Here is a 14,134-nt window from a genome sequence, read left to right on the forward strand (position 1 = left end):
CTGATTAGGTACATGTTACTATAATCTCAAATTTTTATCTAATTCTAGGGATTCAACTTGACATTACTTTTCCTACATTTCCCAGGGATTATTTACATTTCTGATAATGTGCAATATTAACTTCAATTTTTCTAAAATGTATCCAATTTTACTTCTTGCCCTTACTTCTTTTCACTCAGGTCCATTTGTCTAGCTTCTCTATCCTTTTTGAAATTTGCAATACCATTATTATGAACTAAAAATTTCATAATCTTTCTTCCAATCCATTACTGATGGAGTTAAATGAAACAGATTCATTTTCAGTCCTTTAATCACTTTCACAATAGACTCTATTTTCATTATTATTTACCTTTGTTTGTAGCCCCCAAAATAGTTTTTACTTTATATTATAATATCCTTATGCAAGCCAATTTAATTTTTGAATAAAATTATGTAATACAGAAAGAAAATTTTACCAGAATCAAAATGCATTATGTCTATGGTATAAATTTCACTATTTTTTAAAGTAAAATTAAAATGTGAAGAAATTGCCATTTTCTTATAATGAACTAATGGTGCTTTGCCTTTTTTAAATATTTCTTTATTGATTTCAGAGAGGAAGGGAGAAGGAGAGAGAGATAGAAACATCAATGATAAGAGAGAACCATTGATCGGCTGCCTCCTGGACATCCCCAACTGGGGATCGAGCCCGCAACCCAGGCATGTGCCCTTGGCCAGAATCGAACCTGGGACCCCTCAGTCCGCAGGCTGACATTCTGTCCACTAAGCCAAGCCAGCCAGGGCTGCTGTTTTAATTATTTGTAAATGTGTTTTTTATTTTTCTCTTGATTTTTATTTGATCATTCATTCCAGAATTTAAAAGTTTTGTGCACTGAAAATTATGGATAAGCCTGGTTATTAGCTTTATTTTAATCTTGAACTATTTGTGTAATACATCTTTCTCGAGAAAAATTTATTTGGTTGAGTTTTATAATTACTTTAGTTTAAGAGAGAAAGCCCTATACTTTTGGGACCCTAAATAACCTTGGGTAATTTAGAAATAGTGTTTCTAATTACTGAACTTCTTTTAACTTTGACCGTAATACTTATTTCTGAACTTCTCTCGTATTCACATAAACAGATTTGTATATAATTACAAATTGATCCCATAACCTAATTTTTCTTTCTGAGCTGTGTGTGTGTGGGTTTTTTTTTCTTCTGAGAAAGAAGATGCATTTTCAAAATACCTGAGGACCAGATTAAATTAAAAATATATGTTTCTAATTAAAATTTTAGGTGTACCCGCAGTTAATTTTTTTGGCCAACTGTTTGGAATAATTTTGCTTAAAGCAAGCTCCTTTTTGTTATTACTTCCTACTGTTACTTAAAAAAATTATTACCATCCAAAACTGGTGTTCTTAGCTCAGACTTGATATATACACTTAAGAGTAAGTGTAAAATCTCAACTTAAAGGATCTTAGGGTCTAGATGATTCCAAAACTCTCCTTTCTGCAACAATAAAACCTTCCTGTGTTATGCGCTTTGGTTCCCTGAACCCTGTTAGAATAGATTGCATTAAATTAAATTGTTTATGTTAATGTGTAAACTAGCCAATATGCTGCAAACTTCTGGAATAGTCCTTCTTATGTCTTACCAATTAGGAGAATTTCAGAAAGCAAGATTTAACAGAAGAGCTAAATTTTACCATGTTGATATATATTGTATCTCCCACATCATAATGCATCTTAATCTGCCTGTTTTTTTCCACAAGTAAAATCAGTTCTGTAAAGAAGATTTTAGTGTTAGGGGCTCATTTGGATTAACTGAACCTGATCATGTTCATCTCATGAGATTTTAATTGGTTTGATATAAGTATGATGCTTTATGCATCCAGCCCTAAATTAGTGATAATCTGTCTATGGAGCACAGTATAGTTATTGATTACATTGATTACATTTTAACAAACTAGCAACTCAACATCTATTTCTTTTTTTTAGAATATATTTTATTGATTTTTTACAGAGAGGAAGGGAAAGGGATAGAGAGTTAGAAACATTGATGAGAGAGAAACATCGATCAGCTGCCTCCTGCACACCCGCTACTGGAGTTGTGCCCACAACCAAAGTACATGCCCTTGACTGGAATCAAACCTGGGACCCTTCAGTCCGCAGGCCCATGCTCTATCCCCTGAGCCAAACTGGTTAGGGCTCAACATCAATTTCTAAAAATTTAAAATTTAATATACTTTTGAATAGATAATAATTTACATGGCTCAAGCATTCAAAAACTGTAAAATGATAGACAATAAAAGTTTCCCTTGCACCAATGTTTCTCAGCCATCTGAATGTTCTCCATATAGGCAAATAAGGTTAACTCTTTCTTTATGTCCTTACAGAGATATATGCCTATATAAGCAAGTACATAAATATACATGTACATCTTATTTATCTTTTTTAAAACAAGTGGTAGAATATTATAGTCATACATATCAGAGATTATTATTTCTCATTACATAAAGATCTGGTTATCCTTTTTACTATGGGTAAAATGTATAGGCATATACCACAGTTTATTTAACTGGTCTTCTATTAATGGATATTTATTTCTCCCATATTTCTCTAGTGCAATTAATTCTGCATTGAATAGCCTGTATGTAAGTTATTTGCACCAATCAAAGTTGAAACCAGTCACTGTTAAATTAATAATATTTGACTCTGATGTAATAATATTTGGTGCCTTGTATTATTCAGTTTAGGGAGTTCCACTTTCCTTCTGAGTTAAATTTATAAGCATTTCCAATTAAAACAGTATTTTTGTCACTAAAACAAAGGGAAGTGATACTTTTTATAAACTAACTTTTAAAGAATAAATGTTTCATTTAGTTACATTTAAGAAAAAGGAAAACCCATTTGATGTTGGGTTTTAGCTATTCAACTAGTGTAGCATGAAAACATTAGAAGGAAAGGGAGTTCCGGGGCAATTCTCTGTATTAAATCAAAGAATCAATCAATGAGTCGGGGAGGAGTGGCAGAGGGGGTAGCTTTGCTTCTTAGTTCTAAATGGAATTATAGTAGTTATGAATCTGGATATGGCAAGGTTTTATTTCCTTGCTTCCTAGGCTTGGTGTTTACTATGAGAAAGTAAAGCAGGCACTCATTTGGGGCTGATTGCATTATGGGTACAGGGACAGAATCACAACATCTCTCTTCCTATAATCACATTTTCACCTCCTCATGCAGAGCACACCTGTGCCTTGTTGGCAATTGTACTCAATGGGAAGTCACACATCACATAGCTTCAGTAAGGGAGGAAATTAGATTCTTGCAATATGTGTCCTTTCAGATGACACTGGGTGTTTCTTACTGAAGATCAGCAAACTAAATAAATACCAAGCCAGAAGAGAAACTTTGAACAGAATTCAGTGCAAAGAGTGTCTGGTGCGATGAGTACAGATCTGCATGCTACGGGCAATGGAATCATAATGACTTTAGTAAATGCTCATGTCTCAGTTTGTTTAAAATTTAATAGCAATTCAAGGAAGAAAGCTTTAGAATAAAATTATGTATACTAACTCTGCACTTTGCATGAATTTTCAGGCTGGCTCAGCTGAACAATAGGCTGTGGCAGTGCATTCATTTGCCATATGAGACCAACATTGTCTTCCCCAACCCCACCCCTGCCCAGCCTTCACTCGAAATGTTTTGCAGCTGGGTGGCTTTCCCATTGTAAGACTCTATCTGAATTTCTCTTCTAAAGTCAATGTTGTCTTGGGTTCTTGGAACTTTTTCTTCGCTGGATATTTTTCAGCTTCCCAGATATTTAATTTCTTTTCAGTTTTGTCTTAACAGTTATTATTTGCTATTTTCAAGCTATCTCTCCTATCTGTGTCTTTGTTTTGGATGTTTTAATATTCCGAGGATGATCTGCTTGAATGTGTTCTGCTACCTTCTTAATACAATTATGTTTGTATATAAGAGGAAATTAGTGCATTTATGTATTTAATTTGTCAAGTTGAATTAGTCAACAAGCAGATTAGAAATATAATTAGAGCAAAAACAAAGAAGGGTAATTATTCAAAATGTTATTTGAAGCTATGGATATTTCACAAATAAACATAAAAGTGGTCATAATTAGTAAAATCAGAACTTTTGTTGGAATTTCTTGCATTTATTTTAGGACTTAGTATTATTTTTATTTTGAATTATGTCTGTGGGACCATGAAATCTCTGTGACATTTAGGATCTTTCACAATTTAATCAGATCCTGATAATGCAATCTTACAAGCAGTACTTCCTCTTCTTCCCATATTCCCAGATAGTAAAAAAGAGAAAAGCTATTTTATTCTTTCTAATGTTTACCTCACTCTTCTTGTGGACAAGCTGTTGTGTCTAGGCAGCAAAAAGAGTTATAGTTCTGAAATCTTGATCCATTTTAGGGATTGGCAAATGATGGCCCATGAGGCAAATTCAGTGTGAAACCTGTTTTTGTATGGCTTGCCTGCTAAAAATGGGTCTACACTTTTTAATGGTAGAAAAAAATTTTAAGTATATTTAAAAACATTACATATAGCCCTGGCTGGGTGACTCAGTTGGAGCATCGTTCCATGTAACAAAAGGTTGCGGGTTCAATTCCCAGTCAGGGTACATACTTAGGTTGTAGGTTTGATCCCCTGTCAAAACGAGTAGGGAAGGCAACCTGTTGATGTTTCTCTCTCTCACATCATTGTTTGTCTCTCTCTCCCTTTCTAAAATCAATAAACACATCCTCCACTGAGGAATAAACAAACACACAAATAAATAAATACCGAGTGATAAAAACAAACAAAAAGACCCTGGAAGTCAGAGAGAAAAACACAAACCAACTAGGGTCCTCAGGACCCAAGAAATAGCACTGATGAGTCTCTTCAGTTCTGTTATCCCTCATTTAGCCTATTATTGAAACTGAAGGAGTCAGACACCTGGAAATGTCAGTGGTCAGACAACAACCACAACCACAAAAGCCTTAATATATCCTTCAGAAATAAAGGGGAAATCCAGATATTCTCAGATTAAAGAAAGTTAGGATAATTTGTCATCAGCAGACCTACCCTAAAAGAATGGCTAATGAAAACCTCTCTAAACAGAAATGATAAAAGAAGGAATCTTGGTACATCAGGAGAAAGTAAACATTACAAGAGCAAAAATATGAGTGAATAGTATAACTTTTCCTTCTGTTCTTGAAGTTTCTAAATTTTGGTTAATGGTTAAAGCTAACAATATAGTACTACCTGGTATGGTTGTACAAGCTAAGTTATTTACAGTTTTGGTCTTTCTAGAAATGCTTGCCAATCCCTGACCTATGTTATGAACGTTCCTCATCTCTGCTTAAACAAGCAGCATAGAAGTAAACAAATAAATAAATGAGATATTTTAAGATAATAAAAAGTGTCATGAAGGAAATAAATCAGTGTGAGAAAATTGCACAAGGTGATCTGGGCGGTTGGACTTTGACTAGACAGGCAGAGATGTTCTGTCTGTGGGGGGGGGGGGGGGGGGGCTGTTTCACTGGGCTCCCTATAGAAAAGTAGAGCCAGCAAGAGAAGATTTGGGGGAAGAGGATCCCAAGCCCTTTTAATAGTAATTACCAAAGGCCTAACATACCATTTGCTTATAAACATTAGCTTGTTTGAACCACAGAAATGTTTCCAGTGTGGCTGGTGTGCAGTGGTGGTATATGACATGAATGTGAAGAAGTGGCAAAGGCCAGATCAGCTGTGGCATGATGAACTGGCCATGATGATAATGAGTTTACATTGTACTATAAATGCAGAAAAGCCATTGGAAGATTTTCAGCAGAACTGATTTATGTTTTTAAAAGATCATGTTGACTGCCTTATGGATAATGGAAAAGTTGAAGCAAAGAAATTAGTAAAGTCATTCTTGTAATATGGGTAAGAGATGATGATGTCTTGCCTATATTTTTTTTTTCAAATTGAATTAATTAAAGTGCACCTTAAGTTAATAAAGGAAAGGAAGGATGGAGGAATGAAATTAAGCATTAGAAGTGGTTAATTATTTCAAAAGCTCTCCATGGGAGCAAGAATATGAATAATGGAGTCATTTGACCAGTTGCAGAATGAGAAAGCAAAAACTTTATTAATTCTCTACTTAACTCCCCATTTTCACTGGGGATTGATAGTCACTAAAAAAAGGGGTGCCCAGAAATTTTCTTACAGACTTCCCTTTCATTTTTTCATTTAGTCCAGTTTAGTGATTGTCAAATTTAAGTATAAAAGAGGTACTGTGCATGCCTGGCTGGTATGGCTCAGTGGTTGAGCATCAACCTATGAACCAGGAGGTCATGGTTTGATTCCTGGTCAAGGCAGATGCCTGGGTTTTGGTCTCGATCCCCAGTGTGGGACGAGCAGGAGGCAGCCAATCAATGATTCTCTCTGATTGATATTTCTAGCTCTCTCTCCCTCTCCCTTCCTCTGGAATCAATAAAAACATATTAAAAAAAGAAGTACTGTATTTATGTATATATTTATTTATTTATGTGTGTGTGTGTGTATATCTATATATCTATATATCTATATCTATATCTATATCTATATCTATATCTATACCACATTTATTTTCTGGAATAAACTTAAATATATATATTTAATCACATTTCTTTATTTTCCTTGAGTAAACTTAGATCCAACCCCAAGCCAAATCTCCCTAGGTAGCTGATAAATCTAATCTTCGTTATTAGCTCTAAGGGTCTATACACACCTTCAACAAGGGTTATGAAAAGACTTGTGCAGCCCCGAAGTCAAAGTGTGTCCCTCTTGTGATTAGTCACCTATTACTGATGAAATTCCTGATTTGGCCTACATGGGATCATCAGGCTGTGGTAATTAGACTTAATTTCCATATTTTATGTGTCACTTGCCTAGGCCATGGTACACAGATATTTGGCCAAACACATCTGTATGATGCTGTGAATGTATTTGTTTAAGGGAGATTAACATTTAAATTAGTACATTTATGGAAAAGCAGATTACCCTACAATGCAGGTGGGCCTCATCCAATGAGTTAAAGGCCTTAAGACTGATCTTTCCTCCACTAAAGAGAAATCTGCCTGCAGCTTACCTCTGGGCTTGAGCTGCAACATCAACTCTTCCTTGCCAACCCTGCAAATTTTGAACTTGCCACCCTCCACAATTGTATAAATTCCTTAAAATCTCTCTCTCTCTCTCTCTCTCTCTCTCTCTCTCTCTCTCTCTGTCTCTATCTCTCTCTCTCTATGTTAGTTCTGTTTCTCTGGAGAACTCCTACTATATTATTATTATTACACTAGGTATATCACATATACCACCCTATTCTGGAAGTGATCATCAATATATTTGATGAGAGAAAGGGGGGGGGGGGGAGAGAGGGAGACTGCATGTCCCCATGAGCACAAAAATAATAATAAAAGTATTTATATAATGCTATGTGCCAGGAGCTATTTTAAGATTGTTACAGTTTTTCTTATGACAATATGAAGTCCTCACTTTACATGTATTGTCATTAAATCCTAGATACTATTTTTATCTGTAAACTACAGATGAAAAAAACTAAAGCTCATAGAGCTCATGTACATCCTGAAGGTGACAAAGCAGAAGTGGATTTGGAACTCCAGTAGTTCGCTTCCGGCAGCTGTGATCTTGACTATTATGTTATGTAATGAATCCGAACAGATTGGTGGTGATAAAACTGAAAGAAGGAAAACACTGGCTCCTTAAAAATTGTTATGACAGGAAATTCACTGAGTTCATTTGCATTTATAATTTTGGAATATTTATGGTTTTATTTTTTAACTCACACAGTTAGGTGGGTTTTCAATTAGTTCTAAGTAATAGAGATAATCTAGGGATTCCTTAGGTGGTACTGGTGATGGTATTGGAATGAAGAACATTTCAGGCAGGGAGAAGGGCATGAGCAAAGTCAAGGATGGGTTGGGGTGTGGGAAAAGATGCAGGTGCATTTTATAAATGTAGCTAGAAACAAATTTGTTTGGCATCTGTAATTGAAGAGTTCTCTCTGGCCTTGAACTTTGGTTATATCTTTGACAACCCCTAAGAAAACAATTTCTGCCCATTATGTTTGATTTCTACTACTCTCTCTTTAATCTACTGCAAATGTTTTAGAGCAAAATTACTTCCGTTTTTAAGTCCTCAAATCCTTTCTCTTAGAAACCATGTAAGGTGCCACTTTGTGGGACCCCTGTCTAATGAAGCACCACAGCAAAGCCTCTAAGTCAAGCCTATGCTTCTTCACTTTGTCTTCCCATTTTGCAGGGACTGAAGGACAGAGCTCATGATCACCAAGACTGGCTGTTTGCTTTTGCTTTTTTTAACATAACATTTTTTTTTTTATTGATTTCAGAGAGGAAGGGAGAGGGAGAAAGAAAGAAACATCAATGAGGAGAAAGAAGTATTGATTGGCTGCTTCCTGCACTCTCCCTACTGGGGATCGAGCCTGCAACCCGGGCATGTGCCCTGACCAGGTATTGAATCCTGACTTCCTGGTTCATAGGTCGATGCTCAACCACTCAGCTGCACTGGCTGGGCTGGCTGTTTTCTTTTGAACATTGCTTCTATTCTCCTGATAGAAGAGTCTTCTTATAGTGCCAGAGATAGTGCAGTGTAAGGAAAAAAGCATCAGTTTTGATTTAAACAGAACTAATTTCAAATCTGACGTTAACATTTCTACTTTATGTTTTTGGATAAGTTCTTCTTAGGCACTCCAAGCCTTAGTTTTCTTATCTATAAAATGGAAATAACAGTTCTTCCCTTGTATGGCTATTATGAGTGATAAATGAGACAATACCTGTGTTCAATAAATGCTAGACTTCTTTTCTTTTTTTTTACTCCCAATAAAAAGTGGAGGTAATTCTTAAGATACATTGGAAAATATCTTAGTAATCTGAAAGATCATTTAGAATAATTCAGGGGGAAAAAGGAATTAAGCATCATTTGAATACTTACCTGGCACGGGGGAGAACATGATCAGGAAGGTGATTTTCCCAAGGCGAGGCTTATCCATTGCACTCTGGATGTGCTGAGCCCTGCAATTTCCCCAAATGTGGGGAATTTGACCGCATAATTTGTGGTAGTGGGGGACTCCCACTACTAAAAATGAAAAAAAAAAATCATTGGAGGCTGTTTTAATGTTATTTTATGCGATGGTTCAATATCAAGTGTTTTTCTTCTTTTGGAACTCTTTGCAGTTTGTTTCCTTAAGCTTCTTATATCACATTCATTTGTAGAGAACTTAACCCATAATTTTTATCTCTAAAAAATAACTTTCTGCTCTACACATCTGCTGACCATTTATGGTATCAAGACAGTCACTATCAAATGGGAGCCAAATGGAAAACCAAATGAAACATGGCGGGGACATTCATCGTGTTCCATTTGCACCCATGAGTTCTTTAAAAAGTAAAGAAGATCTTATCATAGCTCTCAAGAAAATTCTTACTAAATTTGAATTTATGTCCATAGATGAATAGTATCATGTTTTCACTTTGTTTTGACGTAAAGCAACCATGACATTTAACAGTGACCTACATGCAAGAGTATAATAAAGAAATAAGGCAGTTGATCAAATGAAAATCAGTCACCGAGTCAAATATAAATCCAATTTACTCTGATACTCACCTTTGGTTTGATTTTCATGAATATCTTTGCCTGGGAATTCCAAATTTATCTAGTGAAACGCTCTAACAGTTTTGAGCTTAAGGGTCTCAGAGCACAGAGGTTCAGGAACTGGGGAGACTCACAGGTAAAGGTCTGTGATTAGGAAATGTGAATGTACCCATGACGAATATTCCAAATAATGTAATATTTTTGTAATATATTGTAATATTTACTGATAACTTGTAAAAAGAGTAAGAAAATGAAAATAATCCTTGTAAGTTTAAAGTAGTGTTGTAATATACTGCTAAGTAAATGTTGGTGTAAGTTTGACACCATGTATCTAAAATTGGTTTAACCATCATCTGTCATGCAGAGCTGAATTTATCCCAGGGAGGTTTAGGTAAGATTGCTGGTAAATGCAGTGTCATACAGTAGGAATGATGGAAGGAAAATGACAAAAGCCCATATATTTCAAACTTTTAAAAATTATGTGACACAGTTACATTGCCTATTCAGGGTAGAGGCCTTATCATTCCTGTCATCTTTCCTAAAACATCCAAAAAGATTGGAGATGCAGTATCATGCTATAAACAAAGGCTTTGAAAAGCATTTTAGATTCAGCAAAAAATAGGGCTGGAAGGGGATGGTCAGAGCCAGCCTACTCATTTCACAGAAGTAGAGACTGAGTCCCTGAAGTGACTTATGTTGAATGACAAGAATGCTAAATGTTATAAAGATTATAAAATAAAATTAGAAAGCAATTACTGTCAACAAATTATTTTCATGTGAACACCCATTATAGGGAAAAACTTGAAGGTGATGATGGTCTTTTAGATGTACTTGACACAAAAAGGTAGGGTGGATAAAGAGGGGAGATGGCAAATAAGCATGCGAAAACGATGCTTCTCATCATATGTCATCAGAAACATGCAAATTAAAACAACAGCTCACCAATTAGAACGACTGCCAACCTTTTAGAACGTCCACAATGCAGAAATTGACAGCCCCAAATGCTGAGGAGGGTGTGGAGCAACAGGCACTCTCTCACGCGTTGATGGAAATGCTGAATGGCACAGCTGCTCTGGAGGACAGTTTGGCAGTTTCTGACTAAACTAACCATAAGCTTATCATGTGATCTGGCAGTTGCTCTCCTTGGTATTTCCCCAAAGGTGTAAAAAACGTATGTCCACACAAAAACCTGAACGCGGATGTTTGTTCATGATGGCCAAAACATGGAAGCAATCATTAGTCCTTCGGTACGTGAATGGATAAGTAAGCTGTGGTACATTAGATAATGGAAAATAATTCAGTGCTAAAAAAAAAAAAAAAGCTATAAAGAATCCTGTAAGTGAAAGAAGCTCATCTTAAAAGGCTATAACTGTTTGATTCCAACTATATGATATTTTAAAAACGGAAAAGCTATGAAGACAGTAAAACCCATATTGACAGGGTTTGGGGTGGGTGGCAGAGGAAGGAGGGATGAATAGGCAGAGCACAGAGAATTTTTAGGCAGGGAAAATACTCTGTATTATACTATACTGATGAATACATGTGTCCAAGCCCAGGTAAAACACCAAGAGTTAATCAATCGCCTTTGTGTAGTGCTGATGTATCCATGTAGGTGCACCCGTTGTGATAATGTGCCACTCTGATGGAGGATGTTGATGATAGAGGAGGCTGTGCAGGAGGTATATGAGAAATCTCTGTACCTTCCTTTCCATTTTACTGTGAACCTCAAACTACCCTAAATAGGAAGATAGGGACACGTGTAGGAATACCCCTTTCAAAGTATAATTGAGCTGAAAGGAACATTAAGGCTGTCTTGGTCTGATTCCACTATTTTATAGGTAGCCTTTTCTCCATATTCACACATGACTTTTCGGATTATCTAGATGAGTCATGTATTCCTCATAAAATGTCATCCCCACCACTTTGCAAGAATCGGATGCTCAGGGAAGTGCATATTTACCCAGAGTCTCACAATAAGGATTTGAAGAAAGTTGCATTTAGGTTTGGACTTTTAGTCTAGCACTTGTTCTACTATGTTAGCTTGTTGTTGTTTTTTTAAATAACAACCAATATTTAGGTAATATTTACAGTTTCATTTGATTATCCAATTTGCATTTTCACAGTGAGGCAGAGGTAGAGAGGATGTAATTATCTTTGATTATAAATGAGGTAATTGAAAAACTTCAAGAAAATAAGTGACTTTCCAAATAATGAGATTGGAATCCATATATCCTAAACCCATTAACTAATTAAACACATATTTAGACAAATGCCTGATATGTGTTCAAGTTCTATGTCAAGAGCTAGAAATTCAAAAGGAAGCAAGGTCTCCACCCTCATGGAACTTGCATCTTTTTAAAATATATATTTTTATTGATTTCAGAGAGGAAGGTAGAGGGAGAAAGAGATAGAAATATCAATGATGAGAGAGAGCCATTGATCAGCTGCCTCCTGCATGCCCCCCACTGGGGATTGAGCCCGAAAACAGGGTATGTGCCCTGATGGAGAATCCTATCGTGACCTCCTTTCATAGGTGAATGCTCAACCACCGAACCTCACCAGCCAGGCAGAACTTACATCTTAATGAGAAAAGACAGAATGAAAGAAAAGAAACTGAGGAGATAATGATAGGGAGCAATGAGGGCATTGAGGGAAAGTATAACCTCTCAGGGTGGGTGGTGTTTGCTTCTTTGGATGAGATGTTTAGAGAAGGCTGATCTGAGGAATGGACATTTGTGCTAAGAGCAGGCATAACAGCATTCCTAATGGAAGGAGCAGTTATATAAGCCCAGAGAGAGGGAGACAGTCCGTGAAACTGGGAAGTGGTATCACCAGGCCACTATTTATACTCTGTCTGTGTTCTTAATGCAGTACAACTTGTTGGCCACTGGAGGATAGAGAGGAAGGCTGGTGTAGCTGAGGCTTAATGAGGAAGTGGGAGTGTGGATAAGCCTGAGGTAAAAGAGGGGCCTAAGAGTCAGACCACTTGGTCTTGTGAGTCATTGGAAAGAGCTGGGATTTTATTTTACCAACTATGGCATCTAATAGAGTGTTTTCAGCAGGGAAATCATGAGATCTGACTTACCTACATCACACCAAACATTAGGAATTCCTTCTCCCTAATGTTTGATAATTCATACTTAGGAACTGCTCCTGAGGCCAGCTACCACCAGCCCTCTTCCTGAGATAACAGATGAGGGGAGAGAGGCAAAGGGTATAGTTGGGAAGAGCTGGAGCTGAAACTATACCATACACTACTGTATGGAAATACACCAGTGAAAAAAATTGGGAGATTTGATACAGTATTGAAATTGACAGAGATCTGTGTCCTGCCAACTTGGGAGACCTTCATGGGATATAAACACCACAGTGGTCATTTCCTTTTAATATACTTACTTCAAATCATCACTGGTGATGTCATTATGGTATGTTTACAATCAGGCACATTTATGCCTGCTATTCAAAGTTGTTGGTATGTTGCTCTGAAAACTTTATGCCTTTTGGAAGAGATCAGGTTTATTGCTAGTGTGTTAAGCCAGTGTTTCAAGGTCAAAGTTAATATATTTAGAAATATGAATGAAAATAACCAACATCTTGCACAAGTGGAAAGTTGCAATTCTTCCTTGACTCTGAGCACATGGAGCTTAGGTCGATATTTGATATGCACTTGGGAAAGAATGTGATGGATGTATTGAGTTAATGAGAATAAAAAATTAAGCAAAATAACCACAGGTATATGATTCACAGTCTTATAAGTGAAGGTGTTAAATTTTTCAGCAGTTTGCATTATAGATTTTATAATCCTTTTAACATCTTGAAAATAGAAGAACTTGCACAGAGGTTTAGTGACTTTCAAGTCAAGCAATTAATTGATGATGGAGATAATACAAGAATATCTTTCCTAATGGAAAAGGCTGAGATAAATGAAGACCCTTAAGACCAAAACACTAAAAAGATTAAGCCCATTGAGTTCCAATCAGCAGACTTTTTCGTAGGCAGATGAGTACTTTCAGTAATGTTCAATGAGTTTTTTTTTTTTAAATGCTGAGTGATGAAGGAAGTGACTGTGATACTGTTAACAATGTGGGAAGGAAAGCTGATGGCACTTCTCTCCCTCATTACCTGCAGCACTTCCTTCAGTGCAGTTGGTGGCCTTGTTACAAGCCGAAGGGCCCACTCATATCCAGCCTTCACTCGGTATTTCCTACTTATAGAGTTGCCCGTGGGGAAGACTGAAGATGAATGCATTGAGAGCTCTGAGTGTCACAGGATGAAGCTCACGTGAGTGCCAGTGTGAACACATTTATTCCTGGGAGTGAACATTCTTTTTCCTCTCTCCCTGGACTTTGATAGACTGTCTCATCATGAACATCTAGGTGCGTACTGTCCACACTCAACAAATCTGACTTCCAGGCTGTCTGTTCAGTAAATGCGCTCAGGGTCACAGTGTGCCAGGCACATGCAGCTGTTCCTGTTTGATTGAAACGCAGCTCCTGACAT

At 36.6% G+C, this 14,134-nt stretch overlaps 1 pseudogene; it reads left to right on the plus strand.

Moving 5' to 3' along the window:
* The first annotated feature begins 8,966 nt into the window (after positions 1–8,966).
* LOC139009638 (U1 spliceosomal RNA) lies at positions 8,967–9,115 on the plus strand (annotated as a pseudogene).
* Positions 9,116–14,134: the final 5,019 nt, after the last annotated feature.

Source organism: Myotis yumanensis, unplaced genomic scaffold, assembly GCF_028538775.1.
Source record: "Myotis yumanensis isolate MYYU_CA2020_CCGP unplaced genomic scaffold, mMyoYum1.0.hap1 SCAF_4, whole genome shotgun sequence".
Taxonomy (NCBI): Eukaryota; Metazoa; Chordata; class Mammalia; order Chiroptera; family Vespertilionidae; genus Myotis; species Myotis yumanensis.